The sequence below is a fragment of the Natator depressus genome, chromosome 6 (assembly GCF_965152275.1).
Source record: "Natator depressus isolate rNatDep1 chromosome 6, rNatDep2.hap1, whole genome shotgun sequence".
Lineage (NCBI taxonomy): Eukaryota > Metazoa > Chordata > Testudines > Cheloniidae > Natator > Natator depressus.
In genome coordinates this window covers 60,917,098-60,945,092 of record NC_134239.1, presented here as the reverse complement: position 1 = coordinate 60,945,092, position 27,995 = coordinate 60,917,098, and the positions used below count along the sequence as shown (strand labels likewise).

At 39.4% G+C, this 27,995-nt stretch overlaps 1 protein-coding gene across 3 annotated transcripts in view; it reads right to left on the bottom strand.

The window, feature by feature from the left end:
* Nucleotides 1–27,995, bottom strand: part of FUT8 (fucosyltransferase 8) — a 285,280-nt gene that overhangs the window by 150,518 nt on the left and 106,767 nt on the right. For all 3 annotated transcript variants that reach the window (XM_074957028.1, XM_074957027.1, XM_074957030.1), the window contains exon 3: nt 8,279–8,369. The gene's annotated coding sequence lies outside the window, so the exon portion shown is untranslated. The remainder of the gene's footprint in view (nt 1–8,278; nt 8,370–27,995) is intronic.

The following is a 27,995-nucleotide window of genomic DNA, read 5'->3' as shown; positions in this document are numbered from 1 at the left end:
CATTATTTCATCAAAAGATCTATACATGAGAGAGGAACGATGGTTTTGCTGTGAAGGAACTGGACTGGGACTGAGAAGAGATACATTCAATTACGCAGTTATACCATGGACTTCCTAGGATACCTTGGGCAAGCCACTTAAGGTCAGAGTTTAAAAAGTGCTCAACACTCACAAATGGGGACAAATTTTCAGAGGAGTTCAGCATGTTGTGTGCTGGGCTCTTTTGAATATCTTCTCATAAATGTCACAGGTGGAGCTGCTGCATGCTGACCACTTTTGAAAATCTGGTCCTTATTTTACATGCCTAAATGGGAGCAGAGCTCTTTGAAAAATCCAGACCCACTTGTGCATGCTAAATGCTTGAAAGTTTGGCTTTGATTTGGTGAAATCCCAGCTCTCTATGCGTCAGTGCCCCCTCTGCCATGTGAGGTTAATATTTCCTCTCTCTCACTCATAGAAATGTAGGACTGGAAGGGACCTTGATATATCATCTAGTCCTGTCCCCTGCATTGAGGCAGTACTATTATCTAGACCATCGCCGACAGGTGTTTGTCTAACCTGTTCTTAAAAACTTCCAATGACCGAGATTCCACAACCTCCCTAGGCAATTTGTTTCAGTGCTTAACTATCCTTACAGTTAGGAAGTTTTTCCTAATGTCTAACTTAAATCTCCTTTGCCACAATTTAAGCCCATAATTCTTGTTCTGTCCTCAGTGGTTAAGGGGAGCAACTTTTTACATACTTGAAGATTGTTATCCTCCCCCTCAGTCTTCACTCCTCCAGACTAACAAACCCAGTTTTTTCAATCTTTCTTCATAGGTGATGTTTTCTAGACCTTTAATCATTTTTGTTGCTCTCCTCTTGACTTTCTCCAATTTGTCCATATCTTTCTCAAAGTGTGGTGTCCAAAACTGGACACAATACTCCAACTGAGACCTTATCAGTGCTGAGTAGAGCGGAAGACTTACTTCTTGTGTCTTGATTACAACACTCATGCTAATACATTTGAGAATGATGTTCACTTTTTTTTTGCGCAACAGTATTACATTGTTCACTCATATTTCATTTCTGATCCACTATAACCCCCAGATTCTTTTGTGCGTACTCCTTCAAGGCAATCATTTTCCATTTTGAATTTGTGCAGCTGACTATACCTTCCTAAGTGTAATACTTTACATTTGTCCTTATTGAATTTCATCCTATTTATTTCAGAACATTTCTCCAGTTTGTCAACATCATTTTGAATTCTAATCTTGTCCTCCACATCACTCGTAATTCCTCCCAGCTTGGTATCATCCGCAAACTTTATAATGCTCTCTATATGCCATTATCCAAACATTTATGAAGATATTGAAAAGAATGGGCCCCAGGACAAATCCCTGAAGGACCCCACTCAATATGCCCTTCCAGCTTGACTCTGTATCATTGATAACTACTCTCTGAGAACAGTTTTCCAACCAGTTGTACACCTACCTTATAGTAGATTTGTCTAGGCTATATTTCACTAGTATGTTTATGAGAAGGTCATGGGAGACAGCATCAAAAGCCTTACTAAAGTTGAGATATAACACATGTACTGCTTCCCCGCTACCCACAAGGTTTGTTACCCTGCCAAAGGAGGATATTAGGTTGATTTGATGTGATTTGTTCTTTACAAATGCACATTGACTGTTACTTACCACTTCATTTTCTTCTCAGTGCTTACAAACGTATTTATTATTTGCTCCACTATCTTTCTGGGTACTGAAGTTAAGCTGACTGGTCTATAAATTTCATGGCTTGTCCTTATTGCCCTTTTTATGATAGGTACTATACTTGCCTTTTTCCAGTCCTCTGGGATCTTGCCTGTCCTCCACAAGTTCTCAAAGATAATTGCTAATGGCTCAGGGATCTCTTCAGCCAGTTCCTGAAGTATTCTAGGATGTATTTCATCAGGCCCTGATGACTTCTAACTTGCCTAAATAATTCTTAGCGTTTTCTTTCCCTCTTTTAGGCCACGTCTATATGTACAGCACTTCAGCAGCACACCCGTACCAGTAGAGCTGTGTCACTGCAGTGTGTCTGGTGAAGACTCTCTATGCTGATGAGAGACAGCTCTCCTGTCAGCATAAAAACGCATCTCCACGAGCAACATAAGCTTTGTCAGCGGGAGAAGTTCTCCAGCTGACATAGTGCTGTGTACACAAATGCTTGTGTCAGTGTAACTTATGTCACTCAGGGAGTGGAATATTGATACACTTTGCAGACATAGGCTGTAATGTAAACATAACCTACGAGTCAGATCCTACCCCTGTTACACTGATGTTCATTATGACAGGTTTCAGAGTAGCAGCCGTGTTAGTCTGTATCCGCAAAAAGAAAAAGGAGGACTTGTGGCACCTTAGAGAATAACAAATTTATTTGAGCATAAGCTTTCATGAACTACAGCTGAAGTGTAGTGAAGTGATGAAGTGAGCTATTGCTCACGAAAGCTTATGCTCAAATAAATTTGTTAGTTTCTAAGGTGTCATAAGTCCTCCTTTTCTTTTTGATGTTCATTATGTTATTCACCCAATCGCTGCTAAGTTTTTTGATGAAAACTAAAACCAAAAAAAGGCATTTTACTCTTCGGTCATTGCTGTGTTTTCTGTTATTGTTTTTCACTCCTCACTGAGTAATGGACCTATCCTGTCCTTGGTCTTCCTCTTGCTTCTCATATATTTGTAAAATGCTTTCTTGTTACTCTTTATATCCCTAGCTAGCTTAATCTTGTTTTTTGACTTGGCCTTTCCAATTTTGTCCCTATATGCTTGTGGGGTTTTTTATATTCATCCTTTGAAATTTGATCTACTTTCCATTTTTTGTATGATTCTTTTTTGAGTTTCACCATGTCTTTTCTATTTTGATAAGCTCTTCAGAGCAAGAACTGTCTTTTATTGTTTTTGTACAATGCCTCGCTCAATGAAGCCCCTATCTCAGCTGGAGGCTCTAGATCCTACTGTAATACAATAATAATGTCAAAGATTCCTTCCTTTAACATAAACAGACCAACTGAAATGCATGAGACTATTGTATATATTTTCCTTCAGTTCGCTATTTTATATGTATCATCTCTATACATTTCAAATGCTATGAAATGGAGAGGTTACTTACATGCACTATAACTGGACTTTGAGATGTTTTGTCCATGTGGGAGCTCCACTTTGCACGTCCAAGCACTTTCAATCCAAGATTTTTGGTAGAGTATCTGCTGGGTCAATGCCTGAGCCCTATATATCCTCATGCTCTAATCAATCAGAGGGCCTATGAGGAAGACAGACCAAACACCACTCCAGTTCCTTCTCAGCTATGAAACCAATTCAAGGTAAGGACTCCAAAGAAGAGGGGAAGGAGAAAGGGTAGAGAAGCACCCATAGGGATAAAACACCCTGAAGAACTCTAGTTACTGTACAAATAAGTAATCTCTCCTTCTTTAGGTAGCTCTCCCTATGGAAGCTCCACTTTAAGTGATTCCCAAGCAGTGTCCCAACTACAGAGGTGAGTGCTGAGGAGATGGCTCTAATACTGACTGGAGAACAGCCGCACCAAAGGCTGCATCTCAACTAGGAAAAAGTGTACATCGACAACTAGGTGGCAGCGTTACACGGGTCTGACATGTGTATGTTTTTAAGCAGAGCAACAGAGCTACCCTAATGGAATGGGAAGTCAGGTTTGCTGGGGATGCACTCCAGAAGCTTCATAACATGTCAAAATACACACACACTTTCATAGTCAGTGGAAAGAGGGGCTCCCTTCATCTTGTCTGCAAGAGAGAGTGAGTCTAGGATAGGCTCTGAAGAGCATGGTCCTTTTGAAGTAGAATGCAACAGCTCTTCTCATGTCCTGAGTGTGAAAAATAGTTTCTTGTCCTGAAGTGAGAGGTTTTGGGGAAAAACACTAGCAACTGAATGTCCTGATTGACATGCAAGTCCAAGGAGATCTTGGACAGGAAATGAGATTAGGGATATAGAATCATCTTGTCCCGGTTACATACCATGTAGGGTAGATCTGTCAAAAGTCTCCCAAACTCCCCTACCCTTCTGGCCAAGTGATGGAGAACAGAACAACTTCCCATGGACTTAAAGGTAGTTCCTCAATACATTGAGAACTAGATTAAGGTCCCAGGTGGAGTAGGCTCTCTGATGCGAGGAAGGTTGGTCAATCCCTTAATGAACCTTGAAGTGAATACTGAACGGTGCAAGAATACTGAAAACCCTTCAACTGATAGGTGAAAGGCGGTAATGTCAGCCAGTTGGACTTTGATAGAGCTCAGCGACAAGCCCAGAGTTTAATTCAGCATGTTTTCAAGTATGTGGGTGATGTGTGACTTCGAGGGAGAAATTGCCGACTGGATGTTCCAGCAATGAAATCTCTTCCACTTTTGCAGGTAAGACTTTCTCATGGAAGGTTTACGACTAGTTAGTTGGGGATTGGTCCTGCTTTGAGCAGGGGGTTGGACTAGATGACCTCCTGAGGTCCCTTCCAACCCTGATATTCTATGATTCTATGACTATTCAACAGCATATTCTGTACTTCAAAAGAACAATCCTCTTCTACACCCGAGAGACATCAAGAAGCCAGGCCTTGAGATATAGCAAGGAAAGATTGGGGTGAATTATTGTGCCCGATTCTTGGGCCAGTAGTTCTACTGTCAAAGGGAAACAGAGGTGGATTCAGACACAAAGAAATCAGATCCAGGAACCATACGTCCCTCAACTATGCTGGTTCTATGAGGATAATTACCAATTTTTCTTGCTTTAGTTTGTTGAGTAGCAACAGCATCAGGGGATAGGCATACAGCAGAATTTGAAGTAAAAAATTTAGGAAGGCATCTCCCAAGAAGAGTTTCAACTGTGTCTTCCTCCTCAAACAAAATCAGCAGCATTTTGTGTTGGATGGTGCCCCCAAGAGGTCTATCTCTGGGAAGCCCCAAGTGAGAAAAATCTTCAGTAGCATAAAACCACATTTCCCATTTTTAATCCTGACAGAAATGTCTGCTCAGCATATCTGTATAACGTTGTTCAGACCTATCAGATAAGTCACTAAGATGTTTATTTGGTGGGTTATACACTAGTTCCAAAGTTTTATTGCCTCTGAACACAAGGATTGGGATCTTGCTTCTTATCAGCCCTCTTGCAAGTAGACGGGATAATGACCCATGTTTTTCATATTGCTTGGACTAGTGACAGCAGGAAGTCATTTATAGGTAAGGTTACTTTGCTTTGGGGAGAGGTGCATAGGTTATCTACCAAAGCATATTATGGTTCCTGCACCACTTCCAAGGAGATCTATAAGGATTCAACTACCTTCTTCATGAGTTCTTGGAAGAAATTCAATTAATCCTCACAGGAGGAGGGAGGGAACATAACTGCCTCATAGGGCAAGGAAGAGGACGTAGATAGCAGGGCCTCCTCCACTCTCAGCTCTTGTTCTTCTAAGGGGTCCTTTTGAGGAGGGGGGTTCTGGGGTACCAGTGGCTGCCTCCCTTGGCGGATCCTCTTACATGAGGGTACCCTATAGAACAGGCCTCTGTACAGGACCCAAGGATTACAGAAGGCCCAATAACATGCCTAAAGGCCTTACAGGCAACATAAAGGAAAGGAGAGGGGCCCCAAGGTGCTCCTGCTATGAAGGTTGTTGGGTCAGTTGTCAACTGGTATCTGGGGTCTCTGCCTTAGGATACACTTCAGGAGAGGGAGGTTCAAACAGAAAGGTAATGGAATCTTGGATGGAGATCTCGGAGTTCAAGATTTTTCCCCCTGTTTCTAGGGAGGGGGGCAGAAGCGTTGGTACCAGTGGCTGTGTTGTATTGGTGGTTGAGTTGGTACTGGCAGAAGAGCCTTCATCTGAGATTGGGGCAGCACTGAAGGGTACATCGGAACCAGCAGAAAATCCCTCTTGGTCCTTCTCAACTTAACACCATACATGTGTCTGCCCTCATTTTGCTGCTGTGCCCACACCTTATTCAGGAATGAAAGGGCCCAAAGCAGCTGAAAAGCTGTGTGTGCTGTGCAAGCAGCGAGAGGGGAAGAGATGGAAGGGCAAGAGTGATGGAGACTAAACAAAGCAGGACCACATATCTCCACTAAGTGTTCCAAGGCTCACCATGGAGAGAAAAAGTGAGCAAGTAACTGTTTCCATTTAACCACAAATCCACATAGGAGAGGAGTAACAGACATTTACTCAATTCTTCAGGTTATATTCAGCAATAGTTTAGCACTGCTAGGCTTCCCGTGTCTGTATGTGTGGCAGGAGATAGGGTGTGTCCAACAATAGTTATTCTCTACCCTCCTCTCCATGACCAAAACCCTTTTACTTGCAGGATCAGCATGAGGACTTAGATACTTTACTAATTTTTACGTTTCTACAAATGCACCCACAACACATATCTCTAGGGTTGTTGTTTTTTGTGGGGGAGGAGGTTAATTCAAATGTACAAAAATTAATGTCAGTTATTTCCTGAAGAGTTCTTCTGCTCTCAAGCAGGTGTTATATTGCTTTTATACTATGTCCTAGAGGTCAACAAATCTGGACTCTGGCAGACTAACATAAAAACTGAATTTCAGAATTAAGGGTACTCTACAAAGAACTTCTTGCCCTGAGCCTCAGATGTTCTGATCTAGATACTCTTCACTTTCTTCTGAAGGAGATGTGGTAAAAATAGTCCTCATGAAAGGGAGGCCACTGGAGTAATGGGAATATGAATTGGACCTGCTCTACCTGGTACTAATATGATCATCGGTACTGGGGTCAGCGTCCAGGTCAATGATAAAGGCAGGTGCTTCACAGAAGCAAAAAATGGAGAATATGATTCCCGACAAAATGGTAAGGCCTTTGTAACAACATATAGCTTTGGTGCCAAAAGAGCTGACAATATCAGTACCAAGGATACAGGCATGAGGGTAGTGAGTGTCACTACATACAATCTAGATAGGGTCAGTACCAGAACCACAGATACAAAAACAGACAGTGGTGCTTCACTAACAGTACTGGTGTGATAAGTACTGATTGTATCAGTATCAGAGTAGCCAGTGCTGTGGAGAGTTAATCATGCGATCTCAGTACAGAGGACCTTATGTTCACCAGTACGGTACCAGAAGAGATCGGAGATAAGTCCATGTCCACATTCTGCTCAGTAACTTCACTATCAGAAAGGGTGTTCTGAGAACAACTTTAAAGTCTTGAGCTACCTTTATGTCTGAAAGTCTGGTAGTTTTATAAGGTTTGGATGCCAAACTTGGAGAAGGTTAGTTGCGTATTTTCTCCTTGTGGCAATTACATTCCTTCTTACTTCTGACTCCAGAGGGTTTTGTCAAAACAGAAGATTTGGTGGCTGCTTCAACCATCCAGGAAGATGAAACTGCAGAAGCACTCAGAGGATCTCTCATCCTTTTTAGTCTCTGATCATTCAATGATTGCCTGTTCTGTTCATTCCCTCTGAAGCACCTAGCATAGGCCACTGTCAGAAGACAGGCTTCTGAGCTAGTTGGACCATTGGTCTCACCTACTATGGTTGTTCTTATGTTATGTTCTTATATGGCTGTGAAGCTTGGGTCAGAGGCTGGGTGCACTGATTGTTCAAGGAAAAGCATCCTGAAGCAAGACTTTCTTGCTGAGTTCTCTTTAAATATGTGAATTTATTTTGCAGCTCTAAAATAGTCTGCAAGTGTCATACCTATCAGGGATGTGTGCTTCCTTCAGGCAGATCAAACATCTTATATGACCATCAGTCGGCAGCATGACAGCTTCACAAGATGGGCAATTTTTGAATCCCAAGGAGTTACGGTTTATCATCGTGAGCGAACTGATACCAAGTATTTCCCAGGGGGAAAAAATATTGTTCCCAACAGGAAAAACTGAAACTACACAAGAAATACTTAACTAAACTTAAACTACTGCTAACTAAATAACTGACTATTTAAAATGTATTTACAAGGACAATGGAAGGCAAGCATGCTAAAAGAGGAGAGCTTCGACTCATAGCCATGGGCAGTGAGAAGGAACTGAGGGTAGTTGGGTGGCCTGACCCTTTTTGCCCTCAGTTGGAAGTACAATGACATGCAGGGTTCAAGCGCTGCCCCAACAGGTATTGCTGATTAAAATCTCTATCTTGAGGCACTGGGCAAGCACTTACCAACTATGGAATATCTATATCTATCTATCTATGAAAAATCACTTGAAGAAGAATCACAACTCATTCAGTTTTAATCTCCAAGTATCAGATATGAACAGTAATCAATAAATCTGAAAAACAACTTACCTTCTCCATGACAGTAGGAAGTAGAAACAGTTGCATGATGGGCTTCTAGGGAAATAACTGTTTCCTCTGATCCAGCAGTCAGTGAAATTAACTGCTCAAAAAAAGCCAAACAAACAAATTAGTCATAATTTCAATGACAGCATTTTATTCTGTAGTACAGCAAGCACCTGCCACATCCCAAAGTGCAACTGCAAAAATACAATATGGCATATTGTTGAAGTTAAAAATGATATATCCACTGTCTTCAACTCTACTAGTTTTTGTTCAACTTGTATATTGCCAAAATGGCACCAAATAACAGAAAGAATAATTTTTTGACCTATTAGTTCTTCAATATTTGTTACAAATACACTAGAAAGATGATATCTGAGAATAGCTTCATTAATAAATTTTAACATCTCAGAAACAACTCTAAGGTGATCCCAAAAAAAATAAAAGATGCTCTTGACTGGGAACACATATTTATATATTTCCTAGATAAAATTCTGTCGATATTAAACTACCAAAAATCAATCAAGTTTAGTAAATTAAAATATCTAATTTTTGATGTACATATCTAGTGGGTGCATCCTCACAGAGGGCTTGTAATGCCAGTAACACTGCTGTTTTGGATCACAAAAAACTCTGCGTTATCCATCCCTCATTCGTGTCTCCATTTTAATCCCACCATTCTCAAATCCCCATAGCACAGCTTCTATCCTTCCAGATAAGAGGCTCTAAACAGAAAAATGATCAGCAAGATGTGCATTGGCCGAACCATTGGAACACACTGAGCCACTTCTCCACATCACCTTAAAAATTAGGACAAAGCCTCCATGGTGCTCCAAAACCCAAATATTGAGATACTGATGTCTCCTACATACAACAGTACAATGAATAATCACCATAACTTTTGGCTAGCTCAACTCTAGTTACTGTAATGAATGGGATTTCCAGTAGCCACTGGAAGTCATAGCTACAGAAATAAGAACATGTTTTTGAAGGAGGTCTACAGGACATATAATATACAGCTGATAATTACTTGAGGCTATATACAATTCTCTTTTAAAATATAATCTTGAATGTTCTGAATCCACTGTTTTCCCAAGTTTGATCTATTTTCCACTCAGATCAAAACTGCTTGAAGATGTGATGGATTGCTCCTATAAAAGTCGCCCATTTTTAACAGTAGGCAGCAATCATTTGCAGGTCAGTTAAAGAAGAGGCTGCAAATAGTATTGTTGGTTATCTATTCTGTTTGTAATTCTAAATACTCTGAATCCCACAGCTCTTAGGCCCTATTCGAGGAAAATACTTAAGCGTGCATTTAATATTAAGCATGTGCTTACGTCCCAATAAACTCCAATGGGACATAAGGACATGATTATGCATTATCCTGAATTGGGGCCATAGTCCCTGAACTTCCCATAAATACATTTTCCTGTAAATTTTCTGTTATGCAATACAGCCGAAAGAGTATCTGATTTCTGCCCTTAAGATGCCTTAAATTCTGCTTTTCCTTCATCTACTGATGGATTTTTGAGATTGATTTCACATCTTAAAAAGTAGCTTACCTCGGACAACAGTTTTAAAAACACACACTTCTTTAAATCATAATTTCATTTACTATAATCATATTTACAACAGGGACAACATGGTCTAGTGGTCACAGAATGGCTGAACATCAAAAGTAGTTCATACTCTGCATTGATTCACTGAGTAACTTGGGCAAGTCATAATGTCACTATGCCTCAGTTTTCCACCAGCAAAGAATTTAATACTTGCCTACTTACTTCACTGTGATGTCCAATGCTTAATTCATTAATTTTTACTATGCACTTTCAAATCCTTAGATGAAAGATGTTATGGATGTGTACAAAATATTAATATTTTACACAAATCCAAAGTAAATTAAAGTCTTTTTACCAAATTATTATTTTGATATTTTAAACCTCTGATTAAAGTTAAAAAATCATAACTTTTAGTAAGAAGAATGAACAGAAAAGACATTATGGAATAGTGATTCTTAATCATATCTCTGATAAAATAAGTACCAGAATATTCAATATATAAATGAATATAAGGCTTCCTTATGAAAAACATTATTTCCTTTAAATATTTTTATCCAATTACACAAACACATACCCTTTAATATACAAGATTAAAGGAATATAAAGATCAGGGAAAAAACAAAATGCAAGAAAACTGAATAAATTTTAAGGTGGTGATGTAAATGTACTGAAACACAAAATTTCAATAAATTTCTCATCAATGCCAAAGCAAACATCAACAACCTCCTTCAAGACCTACTAGACCAAAAAAACATAATTCAGACAATCAGAGAACTGAATTTTGTTAATTCTAGTTCTCTTTCGATAAATAGCACATGTTGCTCCAAGCCCTCTCTTTTAGTGTATTTCTCCTGGCTCTACAAAAAGATTTACATGCTTGTTTATCCATCTTTAAAGTATAAAACTGAAATGTCATCCTTACTGTCCTCACAATATTCAAGTTTACTTGCAGAAAGAATAAGTAGTCAGTCACATAGCCATGGGTCTAAATAAACTGTGTACAGGGTGGAAAACAATCAATATTTAGAAAAAAGTTATTTTATTTAAATTGGATTTTTCTTTTCTGTAATCTCACTGTAATCTATTTAAACTACTTAAAATTAAAAAAATAATATTCAAGGAGTACATATGTACTGCCAAAGTTTTACAGAAAATCACACCACTGAACTGGTGGAAGTCATAAACTAAGAACCTGGAACCAGAGTATGCTGAAGTGCTAAACCAGCTTTTGTCAGCAATGATCTCTTCTGTAGGTGCAGAGAGAATATTTTCTTCAGTTCAGTTTATTCAATGAGTTCAATTCAATGACTGGCTCTCATTCAAAGTTGAGCAACTGACTGGGAGAAGAAAAAGCAGGAAAGCTTGTTTTCCTCTTCCAACCTATGAATAATAACTAGGTGTGAGAAGGTGAGATCCACTACTTCTAAAAACTTGAATGACATTGGGACAATCAGTTAAATTAATTAACCACAGTTAATATTTCCTTTCTCTAAAAAATCATTTAGTTTTAAATGCAAAACACTGTTTCACAGTCAATTCTTTCGTATGTATTCAGCACATTTAAGGTAGTTTTATTCAACTAATATATAATTTTAAAATGCTGTGTTTGAGCATTTTTAATTGAATTCTAATTTCCATCAAAATGCAGTCTTACACAAATCGCAAGTAAAAACAATCTAGTAAATAAGAAAATCATCATTTGCCATTTTCTAACATAAAAAATTGTAAAAATTAAGACTCTGAATAAATGTATACTAAGCTATATGATTGCTTAAATAAATATGTATGAACACAGTATCTTCCTGGACAGTAAAAAAGTACCAAATTTAGTGTAAAGGCTATATTTAGTTGCAAATCAAAATGTTTTAATCATTAGTAACCAATGAGAATCAATCTTTCTTTAGAAAAGATAACTAAAAATGTACAAATGCAAATATGACTAAAATCAATTATTTAAATGAAGGTTTCCTGCTTGCTGATTTAAATAATTAATTTAGATTATTTAAATCACTTTGATTTAAATCAATCCCAACCTGGTTGTGTAAACGCTGTAATATTACTACTAAATAATTTGTTGCAAAGATACAGAAAAGACTGTGCCATAGGCCAAAGACTCCCAAACTGTGATCCTTAGACAATTAGTGGTTCACCAACCACATGCTGGTAATTCACAGAGAGAGATTGCCAGTTACATTATTTTGGTTTCTCCTTATTTACAACTACTAAATTGAATTAAAGGACAAATAAACAACTCTGAACTTGGACTAGTTCAGATGGAAATGGGAAACAATTATTTAAAAATAAATAAGACTCATGCCTATCATATGCCTTTAAAAATTTTGATATTATGAGAATAATGCCATCCTTGTTTTTATTTTAGATATGCTATTAAAAAAGAAAAAGGAAAGATGTATAGAATTTCTATAATATACTCCATAAAAGAGGTGGAAAATGTATTTTTCAATACATTTTTAACATTATTTTTACATTAAAACAACTGCTATAGTTGCAACAGGGATGTCATGCAATTGTGAAAGAAACGGGAGGTGATTCCATTGAAATGAAAAGGAAAGAAAATGGTCCAGAGAGAACAATTATTAAATATGTGATCCACCCTATAAACAAGTTTGAGAACCCCTGCCAGAGAACCTAGGCTAGAAATAAATTTAGTTTTTCCTATCAGCCATGTAAGCACTGATCAATTTTACAGAGGCAACATACTGTCTCATGAGGGAGGAACACAGAAGAGTCATTTTATGAAGCAGTGGAGAAAGCAGATAAAGCAGTCTGCACTTCTGTTTTCAATGTCTCAGTAATGCCTTTTAACTATGGCTGTCAAGCGATTAAAAAAATTAACCACAATTAATCCCGCTGTTAAATAACAGAATAACATTTATTTTTCAATGTTTTCTACATTTTCAAATATATTGATTTCAATTACAACATAGAATACAAAGTGTACAGTGCTCACTTTATATTTATTTATTATAAATATTTGCAATGTAAAAAACAAAAGAAATAGTATTTTTCAATTCCCCCATTACAAGTACTGTATTGCAATCTCTTTATCATGGAAGTTGAACTTACAAATGTAGAATTATGGACAAAAATAATTGCATTCAAAACTAAAAAGATGTAAAACTTTAGAGCCTACGAGTCCACTCAGTCCTATTTCTTAGTGAGCCAGTCGCTCAGACAAACAAGTTTGTTTACATTTGCAGGAGATAATACTTCCCACTTCTTGTTTACGTCACCTGAAAGTGAGAACAGGCATTCGCATGGCACTGTTGTAGCCGGCGTTGCAAGCTATTTACGTGCCAGATTTGCTAAAGATTTATATGTGCCTTCATGCTTCAACCACCATTCCAAAGGACATGCTTCTATGCTGATGACAGGTTCTGCTCAATAACGATCCAAAGCAGTACGGACCGACGCATGTTCATTTTCATCATCTGAGTCAGATGTCACCAGCAGAAAGTTGATTTTCTTTTTTGGTGCTTCGGGTTCTGTAGTTTCCACATCAATGTTGCTCTTTTAAGACTCCTGAAAGCATGCTCCACACCTCATTCATCTCAGATTTTGGAAGGCACTTCAGATTCTTAAACCTTGAGTCGAGTGCTGCAGCTATTTTTAGAAATCTCATACTGGTACCTTCTTTGCACTTTGTCAAATCTACTGTGAAAGTGTTCTTAAAATAAACAACATGTGCTGGGTCATCATCCGAGACTGCTATAACATGAAATATATGGCAGAATGCGGGTAAAACAGGACAGGAGACATGCAATTCTCCCCCAGTGAGTTCAGTCACAAATTTAATTAACACTTTTTTTTAAATGATCATCATCAGTATGGAAGCATGTCCTCTGGAATGGTGTCTGAAGCATGAAGGAGCATATGAATGTTTAGGATATTTGGCACGTAAATACCTTGCAATGCCAGCTACAAAAGTGCCATATGAACACCTGTTCTCACTTTCAGGTGACATTGTGAATAAGAAGTGGACAGCATTATCTCCCATAAATGTAAACCAACTTGTTTGTCTTAGCGATTGGCTGAACAAGAAGTAGGACTGGGTGGACTTGTAGGCTCTAAAGTTTTACATTGTTTTGTTTTTGAGTGCAGTTATGTAACAAGAAAAAAAATCTGCATTTGCAAGTTACACTTTCACAATAAAAAGATTGCACTACAATATTTGTATAAGGTGAACTGAAAAGTATTTCTTTTGTCATTTTTACAGTGCAAATATTTGTAATCAAAAATATAAAAGGAGCACTGTACATTTTGTATTCTGTGTTGTAATTGAAATCAATATATATGAAAATGTAGAAAAACATTCAAAAATATTTAATACATTTCAATTGATGTTCTACTAATTAATCATGATTAATTTTTAATTAATTGCATGAGTTAACTGTGACTAATTGACAGTCCTACTTTTAGCTATTAAAAATGAGACAGATATCAGTCAGAAACACACCTGGGTGAAAACTACCAATATCTACTCTGAGCTATTCTAATGTCTTCGGTAGATATATTTATTTGCATAGAACATATGGGCCCGAATAGTCAAAGGTGTTAACATAATCCAACCACCAAAGAACATTAGACACTCAAATAATGTTCAGGGTTTGGTATACAGAAATCTTAGCCTGTTTAGTACCATGAGAAACACATCATCAAAATCTTCTTAACATTTTATTAAAGGACACAGAAAAAGAAGGAAAAACAGTTAAGCATTTGAAATGTAAATATTAAATAAGGTTTTCATTTTAACAACATCCCTTGCTCCCTTTAGTGGGAGACAGGTTTCAGAAGGAAAAATCCCTTGTTTGACAGTCTCTTAGATTGTATTAAAGATAGCAAAAACTGTCCTTTTGGAGAAAACAGAAGAAGTTAGTAGAGATGGGCTGGAGCTGTTGTTATTGTTGCTGTTTAAGTCCGATCCCATTTCTTAAGAACACAAAACAAGATAAACACATACAAAAGGGGAGAGAAAACAAACAGCAAAGATAAGAAAATGCAGCTTCTGTCTGTGGTGCTGAATTTCACTTGCAACCTTACGGGTAGAAAAACACAGGCCCAACACATGGTCTTAATAGCCACTTGGAGAGCTGACTAATTTGCACCAGCTTCAAAAAGCTTAGATGCTTTAGTTGCCTCTCTGGTCACAGGCTTAGAGCGGTGTTGCAAAATATACAATCTTGGCTGGCTAAGCCAGACACTTATTAGACAGAAGGAAAAAGGAGAGAGAAGAAGAAGAAGATATAAAATAGAGAAGGAAAAGGACATGTGGGGTGTGGGAGGAAGGAAGACAGTCTCACAACCCAGGTGATGTTTGGGATTCAGATGGAACTGGTGAAGGTGCCATGTCATCTGTCTCCCTCTCTCTGGCTCAGTCTGGTCAGGACATCTCTCAGGATCAGTATGATGAAGGCCCAAGATCCCAGGAGATGATGGGGATCCCAGCTATGATTCACAGATCCATAAATTACAAGGCCAGAAGGGACCATTGTGATCATCTAGTCTGACCCCCTGTATAACACAGGCCATAAAACTTCCCCAAAATGATTCCTAGACCATGTTTTTAGAAAAACATCCAATCTTGTTTTAAAAATGGTCAGTCAGCGGTGGAGAATCTACCACAACCTTTAGTAAGTTGTTTCAATAGTTAATTACTCTCACTGTTGCAACACTCGTGCAACTGAGGTTGTTGATTACAGCCTTTTCACCCTCCCCAAGTGAACGAGCAATGAGTCACCTGATTCCAAATGTGCCATTCCCACAGATGGATACACAAGACAGTAGACCAAGCTACCCTCTGTTGAGGTAGTACATAGAATCATAGACTCATAGAATATTAGGGTTGGAAGAGACCTCAGGAGAGTAACCACATTACCCATGAGACTCTAAACAGATTCCCTGTGATTTGAGATTGGAATGGCCTTGAGAGCCCGTTCCATGCTTTTTGTTCTAGTACCAAATTCCTCAGGGTGTCAACCATGGTACTGACCCAAAATTCTTCAGCAACAAGCCTGGCAGCAAGGCAGAGGCATATGATCCAGTACCAAGGTCAACACTAGTCTTCCAGAGCTGAATATAGAGTATCATAACTGCACCAACAAAAACATGTTTAACATTAGGATCTAGCAAACATACTAACCAACAAAATACAAAGATAAGGCTTCTACTACGTCCCCAGTTTTCCAGGTTTTACAGTATCTGAAATCAACAAAATGCATGTCAGGCATGGATACATTTTCCAAGTATGTGAGCCATATCTTTATAAGCAGATGTAGATTTCTCATTGGCAATAAGGCACTTTAAAGCCCCTTTACATAGCCAGAGTGGTGTAAAAGCTTAGCTCAAGACAGAATCCAAGCCACAAGGAGCATTAAAGACTGAATTGAACCTAGAAACATTTTTTTAATCTTAAAAATGAAGAATACACAAAGATATATAAGTGATAGTAGTAATACACTGCCTCACCAATAGGCCTCAATCCTAATCTGGAAGGGCCAATTCTAGACAGTAGAGGGAACTTGAGAACTGGTACCTGTGACATAACCCAGAGTACAATCTGGATGTTTCAACACCTGTGTCCCCTCAGTTCTCCAACCTGGGGTGCCTTTTACATTGCCAAAGAGCAACCACTTCTGCCCTGCTCACACGCAGCCTCCAGCATGTAAATTACTCCCAGTTATACTGCAATAGTGTTACAGCCAGCCACCCTCGAATCGCACTTTAGCGCAAGACCAGCAAATTCCCAGTCCCAGACTTTCCCCCAGAAACATGCATCTTGTAGAGTCCAGCCCTCTCCTGGACAACACAAGTTAAAGTCCACCATTTTGTTAATAGAAAATGATACGGACAAATCCTGTTATCTCAAATGATGTTTCCCAAACACTTCAATCCAAGCACACTGGTTTAGTTAAAACAATAAAACAAATTATTAACTACAGAAAGATAGCTTTTAAATTATTACAAGTAATGAGGCATAAAAGTCAGAATTGGGTACAAAGAGATGATACAATCATAGTGTTAGAAGACTGCACCAGTTATCTAGTGTAACCTCCTGTCAAGATGTAGGATTTGTTGGGTCTAAACCATCCAAAACAGATGGCTGTCCAGCCTCCTTTTGAAAGCCCCCAGTGAAGAAGTTTCTACAGCCTCCAGAGGCAGTCTGTTGCATTGTCCTACTGTTCTTACAGTTAGGAAGTTTTCCTGAGATTTAATTGAAATTTGCTATGCTGTAGTGGGAATCCATTGCCTCGTGTCCTGCCCTCTGTGGTAAAAAAGAACAACTTTTCTCCATCTTTCTTATGGCAATCTTTCAAGTATCTGAAGACTGCTATCATATCCTCTCTTAATCTCCTCTTTTCCAAACTAAACATACCCAGTTCCTTTCTCCCTTTGCTCATATGGCTTGCATTCCATCCCTTTGACCATCTTTGTTGCTTTCCTCTAGATCCTTTCCGTTTCTCTACATCCTTTCTATACACTGGTGACCAAAAGCGTACACAGTACTCTAGCTGAGGCCTAACCAGCACCGAGTAGAGTGGTAGTATCACTTCCCATGACTTGCATGCTATGCCTCTGTTAATGCAACCTAAAATTGCATTTGCTTTTATTTCAACAGCTGGTTCATACTGAGGCTGTGATCCACCAGAACTCCCAGATCCTCCTTAGCAGTGCTGCTGCCAAGCCAGTTTCCCCCCCATTTTTTATTTGTGCACTTGGGTTTTTCTTTCTTAAGTGTAGCACCTTGCATTTATTTGTTGAATTTCATTTTCTTGTCTATACCCCAGTTCTCCAATTTTTCAAGATCCCTCTGAATTTTAGCTCTATCCTCCTGCCTAGCTGTCTCATCTGCAGACTTGATCAATATGCTCTCTATATCTACACCTAGGTCATTAATGAAGATCCAGAACAGAACCGCGTGGAACCTCACCTGAGACCTCCCTCCAATCCAACATAATTCCATTAATAGTTAATCTTTGTTTGCAGTTGTTTAACCAATTATGTATCCACTTAATGATAGTTCTGTCGAGCCTGCATTTCTCCAGTTTACTTATCAGAATGTTATGTGGGACTATGTCAAAAGCCTTGCTGAAGTCCAGGTATATTATGTCCACCGCATTCCCCCTACCCATCAAATCAGTTACTCTATCAAAGAAAGAAATCAAGCTAGTTTGGCACAATTTGTTCTCAGTAAATCCAGGCTGGCTCTTAGTGATTACCCCTTAATCTTCCACGTATTCGCAAACTGAATGTTTAATATATTGCTCTAGTAGCCCCCCAGGTATCAAAGTCAGGCTGAGTGGTCCATAGTTTCCCAGCTCCTCCTTTCCCCCCTTTTTAAAAGATGGGCACTATGTTATTCTAGATGACTAGAGAAGGGCTCTCTCTGAAGTAAAAACACAACACCTAACTTAACGAGCTAAGTGAATTCAAAACAAAAAGTCTCTCTCACCACCTGCTGCAGCAATCTTACTGGCTAATCTCTTTTCAGACAGGCTCTCTCCCCAGTCTAATGATGCTTCCTTTGTCCTTCAAGTGTAGTTAATGCCATGAGTAGAGATGAAGGGAGAGATTATTTCTCCACTCTTTATACTTTTCTTTTTCTTTGAAAATCATCTCCAGCTGAGGTTCAGGAGACAGCAAGTCTGTAGGGACGGGAACTTCCAGCTGTTTCTTTGCCAAAATGTAGATTTCTCATTCACACCCTTTTTCCTGCCAAAGAATGGCTGCTTAACTGGGTCCATCTGATTTTGTTGACACCTGGCTGAGATGTCAGTTTGCCTTTTGTCTCTGAGGAACTGGTTTATGCCTGCTTTACTAAACTTGGAACATATCTAAGTAATGTTATACAATAGAATCTTATAACTTTACATACAACATTGCCACACATATTTTACCAATACAGTGATGATCAGCAAATAAGTTTTCAAATGATACCTCACAATGCATACTTTGTACAAAATTTATCATAGTCTTGTAAAAAGGGTGAACATAAGTATGCAGACTGTCACGGTACCTGTTTAATCTTTAACCATCACTGCCAGACCAAGGCCAGACACCAACTAGTTGTGAATGTGGATTTTTTTATGTCTACTGCTATCCACTTATAACTAGATTTAGAACAATTGATTTCATATAGCATGCTAACAGCCACCTAAGTGTAATAACTTTCAGTGAGTATTGGCCTGGGACAAATTTTAGTTAGTAATCTGGCAATGTAAGAGTCGCTGTATCCCACAGCCAGGACTCCATGTTACCTGTGGTTCAACAGATATGGAATTCAACACTTACTACAGAACTGTAATCCAGAAGCTCTTTTTAAAAAAAATGATGTTTCTCGCCCTTATGGTTGCAGAAATAACCTAGAAAATGTAAGGGGAAATCTGAGGCAACAGCTGAGCGGGTGTGTGCTGAAGTGCTTGAGAATACTGGGGCAGCTAGAAGTAGTGGAGGTGTCTGCAGTGGGTGAATGTTTGTAGGTTGCCTGGGGCTGCTGGAGCAAGGCAGAGAGTACTCAAGAGCCTAGCTGTTAGAAATGGGTGTCTCGTGTGGCCGGTGGCTGTTGATGGTGGCAGGAGTAACTAGGTGTTAGCAGCAATTGGCTGGATGCTAGGGAGCTGTGAGGGTGTTTGCTTGGGAGGAGGCTGTTGCAGCTGACTGCAGGGGAAAAGATGAGGCAGCTTGGGCCAATATTGAGCCCCTCACTTTGTGCTGTAGCTGACACTTCCCTCTGTGACTTCTACCACCTCTTGCCTCTCACTGCTCCTTAATGGCTGGGATCCAGCATGGGAAGCAGTGGGAAAGAAGACACTGGCTGCCTTTTCAGCTGCAGCCAGAGCAGCTGACGGAAGGTGCAACTTCAGCTTGGCCAAAGCTCGGATGAATGCATTAGGATTCAGGGTGCCAAATGTGTAACTGCTATACAAGATGTGCAACACTTGGCAGCGTTGAGGAAATTTGAGTCACACTTACACCCAGGAAGTTAAGAGAAGCCAAATGCGTAGGCAGAATCACACAGCACCCAAGACCATTGGAAATGAGTCAGTGAGGATGCCTACAATCTCCCCACCTTCCTTAGTGCATCTGGAAGGAAGGAGGTTCTGAGCTGAGCTGCCTGGACAATGTCATGGTGTCCAAAGTCCAGGGACATGCACAGAATGGAGAAAATTGGTGGGAGTAGGGTGAGAGAAAGGGACAATGTCATTATTGTCCAGGGACAGGGAAAACATAGGGGGAAGGAATGGGATACGGAGAACATTGAAAGTATTCCCTATTAAAGTAATCACTGACTTTTTTACATCAATTACCATATTAAATTTAAACCACAGTTGTGTGTGTTTGTAGAGCCTGAAGGATGAGATTGAAGAGTATTACACAAACAATAGAATAAATGAATAGTATCATAAAAATGTAGGGGGGCTTGCTGTGATATTTGGGCTCACTGTGCCACAACATACACTTGCCTAAGCCTATAAAAATCCCTTCAGCTATTCAATCTCCAAACAATATATGTTATATCTTCAAAGAAAAGAGTTTTTACTTTTCATTTAGAAAAGCATGGAAATTAAATACACAAAATATCTAAACAATAATAAGGTGACATAAACCAAACCTGAAAACACAGGAAGCTCAAAATTAAAGCTGAAGCTGACCTGAATTAACAAGCTAGTGTCTTCTCCCCTCTCCTGCCTCCTCCTCTAAACAGTGGCATGAAATACTGTAAGGATGAAGTGTTAGCCTTATGACTGAATTTCATGAGTTTTGATATCTTCTGTCATGGCTTTAATGGTATTTTAGTTTCTTTTAATTCTACTTATAACTGAATCACAAATGTCAAGTGCTAAGATCAGTACATTAATCAAAATTTCTCTTGAAATTACAATGTAATTACCATTAACTCATAAACTTGTTACTATAGCACAAATGATTATATGAATGATAACTGACTGTCTGGCTTTTAGTATAATGAGCTCTTTTTAAAAAAAAGTTCATTAGAACAAAGTTCTTTATCATACAAGCAAATTTTCTTGGCATATTTTTGTCATTGGGGATCAATTAGGCAAAAGTAGTCCCTTTAAACAAAGAACATTTTCTAAAGTAAATATTCAAACTAAAAGAGGAACTAACTTTCCCTGTACCACACAGGACAGGTCACATAAATTTTAAGTAAGTTATTTTTCAAACACCTTCCTCTTTTTGCCTGTTTTTAACTTGATAATACAAGTGAAAGATGTTACTATATTGATTAACTACGTATTTTACGAAGGACTCTGAAATGTTAAATTTAACTAGATATACTTTCTCTCAACCACAGAGGTATTCACATTTTTAGCTAGGTCAATGGTGTGCAAACACATCTTGTGGGATTTGAAATAACTCCTTAAAATGCACAAGGACAATCATTAAGCAAGATCTAGTATCTACCACACAAGAGCAACTCCGCTATTAATTTTATTTAGATTTCTTTCTAGTTAGTGAATCAGTACAATTATTTGTTGTCTACTGCCATTGACAAGACAGGTCCTACGTATCACTCTCTTTTCATCACTTCCACACCTGGCTTTGGTATACTCAGAGAAATGAAACTGTTCAGAAGGCTGGTGTGCCAGAAGTTGATCCACCTGGAGGCAGACTTCACTGTTCATGGGAAACAATGCAGTCTGTTAGACTCATTTTACGGTTGGGAATCAGGAAGTTCTGGATTCTAATCCTAGCTCTGCCTCTGACTTGCTGTATGGAGTGATTGAGACAACTCATTTCACCTCAATGCTCCAGTTTACCCATCTTTAATAATGGAGATAATACTGTACCTATTTCACTGGAGTGCTGTGAGAATTAATTTGTTAATATTTGCACAGCATTTTGAACATGCAAAGTGCTCTAAAACTGGCAAGTATTACTATTGATTCGTCTCCAAGAGAACTCATGTGATGTGTCCAAAGCAAAGATTGCTTTTATAGCAGGACTGTTGCAGATTGCTGATGGCCCTGTGCATCCAGTTGCCTGTGGTCCCCAACAGATTTGGTGCTTACAGTAATGCCTTTCATTTGTTCTTTCATAAGAAGGGGAACCTCCCAGGAACACTACCTTAAAGTCTGTGTGTCTAGCAACTGTCAGCAAAAGCACTTAAGCTGCCAAAGAGTTACATGAAGTTTAAGTACTGTACGTCCTCTTGGTAGTGTAGTCCAAACCATAAATTAAAACTAGCAACTGTCCCACTGTTCCAGAAGAAGTCACGGTTCTTCTCAGCTGGACAAGTTTCAAGGTATCTAAGCCTCTAAATGATTAAACAAGGCTGGTCCTCAGAGTAACATCAATATCTGTACAGGAAAAGGTGAACACGCAATCTCTTTTGGTTAAATTCCAAATTGTCTTTCTTTCTGAGACCAAGGTGGTACTTGGTGGGTACATACTGATGGTACATACTGAGCCACGTGTGGCATGATCCACATCTCTAAAATGGGACAGGGGAGAAAATTGAGTGAAAAGATCCCCCCTGAAAGGGTGTAAACACGTAGTTTGACCTCCCAGTATTGCATACTTCATCTTCCCAAGCAGGGAGAATAAGCAAGTTTGTTATGAAAAGTACATGAAAAAATGTGATTAACCACACATTTAAACTCAACAGATTTTATCACAATGTTCTGTTACAGATTCATTGACCTACCTATTACTGATCTCCTGAGTTACCCTATCCCATGGTTTATAAGTAAAAGTTGTAGTGGACTTATTTTTCTGAAGTATACAGTGTGGGACTCCCTCAAACATCTTACAAAATTCTTCACTGTATGTTCTATGGAAATTTTAGTCAATACTTTTAAAGCCACTGGGTAAGGTTAAGATTTTGTCAAGGGTATTTTTAGTAAAAGTCACAGACAACAACAAACAAAAAGTCACAGAAACCCGCAACCTGTCCATGACTTTTACTAAAAATACCCAAAACTAACAGTCTGAGCCCTGCCAGGGGCTGACCACCAGCCACTGCTCAAACACTGCTGCTGCTACTGCAGCAGGGGCTAACCGCCGCTGCTCCAGCCCAGGGGACTGACCCAGCCCCACTGCTGCTTCAGGTCCTGCTCCAGCACTGGCCGCTGACCACCAGCTGCTGCTCCAGCCCTGCTGCTCCTCCTGTGGCAGTGGGGGCTGAAGCCAAAGAAACAACAGAGGTCCGTTGAAGTCACAGAATCCATGACCTCCAAGACAAAATCATATCCTTACCAATGGGCTACAAAGTTTTAGAAGTCTCAGGCCACTAAAGCTAGAATAAAGTTTTGGTCTTCGTATAACAGAAGTGGTAATGCCAAAATACAGAAGAAAAGATGCAAGAGTATATAGAAACCTTAGAAGAAAGCTGATCACATAACAAAAACCTATGAGGACACATTAAAAATCACAAATGTACAGAACTTGTAGAGCAGATGATTAGAGAAGGATTTAATTTATGGGCAACGCATAAAACATTAATAAGGCAAATGTCTTATTTAAAAGCTCTAATAAGGCAAAAGGTAACTACAAAAATTGTTAACATATCAAGTCATGCCATTGTGAATCAATTCGTGAATAATGACAGATACAAACTATTCAATACTATGTTTCTGCACCATAAGGAGTTTAAAAGCTGAATTGACCTTTAGCTAGATATTTTCAAAAATAGTTATATTAGTTGTCTGGAGCATTCATATTTAAATTGAAATACAGAAAAAATTAACAGGTCTGATTTCAGAGGCTATGAGACAGATATAAGTCAGCGGACGTATATCAGCACAGCTCCACTAACTTCACAGAAGTCCTCAAGTAGGACTGCACGTTCCACTTCCTCTCAATACTGCCTCCCAGCAAAAGGCTAGCGAAAGCAGAGCCCGATTCCAAGCTGAAGTTGGGTGCTATAGAAGTATAACCCATGTGCCTAATATGGAGATATCTCTTTAAGAGATATATAGGGAGCAGGTAGGAATGAGTTGTGTCTGGTTCATTGTTGCTAGGTACATGCACAATTAGTGTTCCACATCCAGAAGTTTCTGGAATTGGATGTGGTAGTTTTGGGTATGCTCAATAGGTTCCCTGTTAGGTACATGCACAATTAGTGTTCCACATCCAGAAGTTTCTGGAATTGGATGTGGTAGTTTTGGGTATGCTCAATAGGTTCCCTGTTGCTGGGGTCAGACTCCATGACGGCCAGTAGTAAGGGGAGCTGCTTTACAAAAGGCCATGTGCCCTGTGTGGCTTGGGAGAGGCTGAGCCACAGGAGCAGAAAGCAGGCTGTTTTCCCTAACTCTGAAACATTTTGCAGCAGGTTTCTGTGGGGACTGACCTGTTTAGATTTAATTTGTTTTCTTTATTTATATCTATGCATAACTATGAAGATAGTGTATATGGATTATAAAGGAGCCATGTTATGTTCTAAAAATTAAGTTGTAGTCATTATTAATAAATAAAATAATAATAAATATAATGTTTCTTTATCATAAGACTTCATAAAGTTGGTACTTAAGAATTAAGTTAGACTCATAGTCTTTAAGGTCAGAAGGGACCATTGTGATTATCTTGTCTGACCTCCTGCACATTGCGGGCCACAGAACCTTACCCACCCACTCATGTAACAGACCCCTAACCTCTGGCTGAGTTACTGAAGTCCTCAAATCATGGTTTAAAGACTTCAAGTTACAGAGAATTTACTATTTACACCAGTTTAAACTTGCAAGTGACCCCGTGTCCCATGCTGCAGAGAAAGACCAAAACCTCCCCGGTTCTCTGCCAATCTGATCCGAGGGAAAATTGCTTCCCAACCCCAAATATGATCATCAGTGAGACCCTGAGCATGTGGGCAAGGCCCATCAGGGAGATAACTGGGAAAGAATTCTCTGTAGTAACTCAGAACCTTCCCCACCTGCAGCCATTGGGGATTTTTGCTACTGGCAGTCGCCAATGGGCCACATGCTTCCATTGTAGAAAGTCCCATCATACCATCCCTTCCATAAACTTATCAAGCTCAGTCTTGAAGCCAGTTAGGGGTTTTGTTATATTGGGGACTTAGACCCTGTGCAATCCTTGCTGAAAGTCTTTAGAGACTGAATTTTGGGTTTCAAAGTTGCTCTTCTGTGAGGGATGGGTTTTTTAAGGCTCTGGAGAAGGGCAATGAAGTAAACTATGGCTCATCCAAAGGTTACAGAAGTATTAGAAAATTTCCAAGGGAGAACATTCTATTCAAGGTACTTCCTCATTTTAAAGGACATTATAGACCACAAATGCTCAATTAAATGAAGAGGTTAAAATTTCAAACGCTTACTCTGGCCCTCAACATCCCTTTACACTCTCTGAAAAACTGCTTTGAGGCTCTCAATCTGAAAGATGCTTATTTCCATATCAATATCAGACAGTCACATAGCAAGTTGCTATGCTTTTGTTCGGGATATGACCATTACCAACACAAGGTATTACCCCCTTCAGGCTCTTCACAGCACCCAAAGTTTTACCAAACATTTAGTTATTTGAGATTACAAAGTATCTGTTTTTCCACCTTGTATGACTGGTGGTTCAGGCAGCATCTTATAAAAACTTAAAAGACTCAGTGCAAAAGAACTCCAGTCTTGTTCCAGACCTTAGATGGTCTGTTAATACCCTTGCAGAGAACCTCTCATCAGGAAAGTTCTGGACTCCATACAGGCCAAAAGCTCCCTCCTGGAAGAAGGATTATTAAGCACATCTCAAACCACTGGTACTCCAAGGGAGAATTTTTGTCAGATGGGGAAATTCTTCTTCATCAGGATCATGCAAAATCATGCTCCTGAATCCCAGCTTTCATTTAAAAAGTCAAGTTCCTATCCTTTTTCACTGCAAAGCTATCCTCAAAAATATTAACTGAATTTAAAATCAATGCTTGCACAAGGGTGAGCTTAAGTAAGTCAGAGCAACACTGCACCTTTACTTAAAGCAGAGCAACTTGTGTTTAGACAAGCCCTGAATCGTTAAGGAACCTGAAACAATGGCTCTCAAAGGTGCACACTGCCCCTGTCATCTCACTCAGAGACTCATGGACTCAGCATAACTGGTTGGCCATGGAATTTGGCATTTTATTTCAAGATACCACAGAACTCAGCATTTTTTCCTGCAGAGTTCATGATTTTGCTGCAGGGAGGCACACAACTTTTTGTTTTCTATCTCCTTCCCCTGCTGGAACCTGCCTGCAGCTGTCTCCTCTTGCCTCTTCTGTACCTTTCCCTACTACAGGGCAATTGGATTACAGTGTATACTCCCTTCATTGTTCTAAAGTACCAGTCAGGAGAGGTCAGAAAGCCAGAGCTAGAGTTCAGTTTCAGCCAGGGAGAAGGGGAACTAGAAAGGCAAACTGGGCAATTAGGCTGCATGGAGAAGAGAGTAGCAGCCAAGGCCTGTGGAGCTGAGAGGAACTGCTGAAACTGATGACAAGCTTCCCTTCCTTCTCTGGTACACAAAGGGCAGGAAGAAGATGATTCCAAGCCAAACCACCCACAGAACATCGTTAACTTATGCAGGTCATAAAGCCGGACTGTTAGAAGAATAAAGCCAAAAGAGATATCCATCAAAAATAATCACTGCTAAAAATCATCATTAAAGAATTATACATCAATGAGTATTTTCAACAATGAGCCATAACCATGTGTGTGTTTGGGCACAGGAAGGATAGGAGAAAAAAGAATGTTACGGAGATATAATAAATTAACACTGCCATATAATTTAGGATTTCTTGCCAAAGAATTTAAGGGGTGCTTAAAGCAGAATTTCCCATTGGGCTATAGAGTACATGGAACCCTCCCTATAGTTTTTATTGGTTAGAATTGAGGGGTATTTTTTAAAATGTTCCCTCACTCTGTGGGACTGCTGCTTATATTTAGAGAAACAGTGAACTGTAGAGGTAAAGTAGCAGCCTAATAGGATCACAATTGTAGATGCTACTATAAAAACAGAGAGATTGGGGACAACACATAGCCCTAAGCACTTTGTATAATAAAAGTGATGTGTAAGTTGTTTTAGTGATAGAATAAAATATTCAATATACTTCTATAATTAAGTCACCTTACTACAGCTAAGTTTTTGGGCCTGCAGGAAACAGCTGAAAGACACAAGCACTAATAATTGGAAGCTCTTCATAGCATATCGATCAAAAAATCATTCCCTAGTAATTGTTTTTGTGTCTGCAGTACCTTTCATCATTATGCTCTTTTGCTGGGAAAGTTTCTCTAGGTTTTTCGTAGGAGAAATAGCAAACTACTAAGACAATCTTAATTAAGGATCTTTAAAAGCAGGCTGTTCAGAAGACAAGACAGCACAAAATGACTAAATCATACTTCTAAATCCGACTTCTGTCCAATGAAATTTGCAAGAAGAAAAAAAACAGTTACATACCAGTTTGGTAACTGATGTTCTTTGAGATGTGTTACACATTACCATTCCACTTCAGGTGCATGCGTGCCAGTGAACCAATGCCAGAGATCTTTTTCCCATAGAGGAATGTGTCAGGGCAGCGCACACACACCCTCCACACACCCATTCTGCTAGCCAAGGGTATAAAGGGTAGAGCTGCCCCGACCCTCCTCAGTTCCTTCACACCAGAAACATGTTATCTTTGACTCCAATGTACAGGAGGAGAGTGAGTCATGAAATGGACATGTGCAACACATCTCAAAGAAAAAGAAAGAGTTACCGAACAGGTATGTAACCATCTTCTCTTCTTTGAGTGCTTGCATTCATTCCACTTCAGGTGACTCATAAGCAGTTCCAGACAGAGGAGGGTATCAGAGTCTACCTGAACAAGAACTCCAATGCCACTCTTCCAAATCTAGCATCATCTCTTGATAGACTCCTAGATATTAAGGTCAGAAGGGAACATTATGATCATCTAGTCTGACCTCCTGCACAATGCAGGCCACCGAGTCTCACCCATCCACTCCTGCAATAAACATGTCACCTATGTCTGAGCTATTGAAGTCCTCAAATCATGGTTTAACAACTTCAAGGTACAGAGAATCCTCCAGCAAGTGACCCGTGCCCCATGCTGCAGAGGAAGGCAAACCCCCCCCCCCCCCAGGGCTCTTCCAATCTGCCCTGGAGGAAAATTCCTTCCCGACCCCAAATATGGCAATCAGCTGAACCCTGAGCATGTGGGCAAGATT